At 41.6% G+C, this 2,554-nt stretch overlaps 1 long non-coding RNA gene across 1 annotated transcript; it reads left to right on the top strand.

Moving 5' to 3' along the window:
* Positions 1-1,082, top strand: LOC125709378 (uncharacterized). The gene is made up of 3 exons (XR_007382689.1): positions 1-76; positions 732-843; positions 1,004-1,082. It is a non-coding gene; the product is annotated as an uncharacterized LOC125709378 (long non-coding RNA).
* The last annotated feature ends 1,472 nt before the right edge of the window (positions 1,083-2,554 follow it).

Below are 2,554 nucleotides of genomic sequence, written 5' to 3'. Positions count from 1 at the left end.
GGTCAGGACCGTCTGCTCCCCCTGGTACCCATGCTGTAAACCAAGCCCCCACTGTGGCTCTGCCGCCTCCTATCAGGTACGACACGTGTAAGGAATCCACTTCCAGAGTCTCCACAGTTTCAGCAAAATGGTGGTTTATTGAACAGTAAAAAATAATATAATGTGATACAGTGTAGACATACACCGGGTACTGAAAGGCAGCTCAAATACAAAGTAAGGGCAGTTCTTCACCCCCCTTTATATCCCAAAAGACCCTCCCCAACAAGGTGCTGTGTGTAGGTGTTGTGAGTGAATTTACATATAAAGGGTGACCCCCTGGACTGTGAGGAACCTGAGGTAGGGATGGGGCAGGACAGGGTGGAGACTTTTATGATCATTGTAATTCAGTTATCTTCCTTATCACCCTAGTGGTGCCGACTGGAGCCCCCATTCTATCCCTGACTTTCCCCATGATCATCAATTGCTAACACTGCCTATATTCAAATGATCAACCTAGCACATTGGGACACCTTTACTACTTTTCCTTACAACATGCTAATAAAACATTATCAGTTTTTCTGCATGTCCTACTGACCGACACATGGTATACAGCCCATTCTACATATGCTATACAATAAGTTACCCATAGACAGGTTATGCGTGCTCTTTAAATATCCACCTGAATACTTATTTGTAGCGCAGATGTTTGCAGACACCAGCATGAGGTAAAAGTCTCTGTACCTCTTCGACAGGGTCAGTACAGGATGCGCTCGCCATATTGCCCTGAGTGTGAAAGACACAGATGGTGATCATATCTGCTGTCGCTTTGTGGACACAGCACCCACATTCCTGCAGCTCAGTCAGGTGAGCAGGGGGAGCTCTGTGAAGCTCAGGGCACTGTGGTGTCAGGATCTTCATGGTGTCTTCCTTTTCATGTCTAATCTTGCCCTCTTATACTCTTCTTCCCCCAAGGTTTCACTTCTCCAATACCTTAAAGCTCACTTTGTTCCTCTTCTTTTGGCAGGACTGTCTGCTGTCTTATAGTGGAGGGGGGATCAGGGCCAGTATGAAGTGAAGATTTCCCCAAAACTGGCCTTGAAGGTATCTATAACAATACTACAGCACTGAGCGCCACTCCCCTGCACCTGTCCATCACAGGTATCACGTCCCTCCATTTGGGATTCAAGGGATCAAAGTTTTTATTATGGAGTGTACAGTGTATGGTGAAAATCGTACTTGTGCACAGCACAAACAGAAACCCATTAATGACAACAACAGCGCAGTTATACAGTAAGACACTAGACAGTGAGTACCATCTAGCTGCCTGTGCGGAGCTGCAGCATTGTGCTGCTAAAGATATCTTACACAATAACCATGGAAAGAACCTGTTTTTAAAAAATACTAAATATCATAGGTCACTGGTATTTTCCCTTCTTTAAACCAGGTGCATAAGAATGATAATGTTGGGGGCTGTATTTCTCATATTAGGTATCTAAGGCAGATATGGTAAGGATGGTGGTTCATATGATTATATACAAAATGTGTTAGCCATGGTGAATATCTTAGATCAGGGTTCCCAAACTATGGGTCACAACCAAAAATGGGTTGCAGTCCTGGTCATGGTGGGTCGCTGACTGACCACAAAAAGTCTCATTTACAGTTTTTCTGAATCGCTAAAACACATTTCCTAAAATCTCATCTCTTTGTCTCAAAACACTAAACACAAACTCTAACATTCAAGCTACACTCACAAAACCTTCGACTTGTCTTGCAAAACCAAACATTTGACCCAAAATTATTTTAACTTTATTCAAAGTCAAGCACTACTGTCAAAAACCACACAAAACCAGCCAATGTGCAAACACAACTTACCAACGATTACACACTACATAAATAAATACAAAACGCTGTGGTAAAATATTTTTTTATTTATTCATTCATTCATTCCTGTACTCACATTTAAACAAAAAAAGCTCACATACCAACAAAAAAGAACTGCAGCAAAAAAAGTTTTATAAAAAAATATAAGAACATAAGAACATAATATATATATTTTCACAGCATATTCAATAATCAATTTTATTTATTTATTTATTTATTTATTTGGAGCGGCATGGTGGTGCAGTGGTTAGCACTGTTACCTCGCACCTCTGGGATCCGGGTTCGCGTCTCTGCCTGTGTCACGTGTGTGGAGTTTGCATGTTCTCCCCATGTCATCGTGGGGTTTCCTCCAGGTACTCCGGTTTCCCCCCACAGTCCAAAGACATGCTGAGGCTAATTAGAGTTACTAATTTGCCCATAGGAGTGCGCTACATTGCACAAAGAGGATGGAATGATAAAGTAGCACTGAATAGATATATTGGGAATTTTTTGTCATAGTACCAGACTCAAAAAAAGGAACGTAAAAGAAACATAACATAATAAGTATTTACTGTAACCCTTTGGAGTCTGAGGCCTCTCACCCACTTTCAAAGTAGTCTGACATGCCTTAACATTTTACAGTTTTTCTGAATTGCTAAAACATTTCCTAAAATGCCTCTCTCTCTCTAAGGGGGTCCTATAGGTTGGGGTTATC

This window comes from Brienomyrus brachyistius, chromosome 15 (genome assembly GCF_023856365.1).
Source record: "Brienomyrus brachyistius isolate T26 chromosome 15, BBRACH_0.4, whole genome shotgun sequence".
Taxonomy (NCBI): Eukaryota; Metazoa; Chordata; class Actinopteri; order Osteoglossiformes; family Mormyridae; genus Brienomyrus; species Brienomyrus brachyistius.
This window is presented reverse-complemented; position numbering and strand designations above follow the sequence as displayed.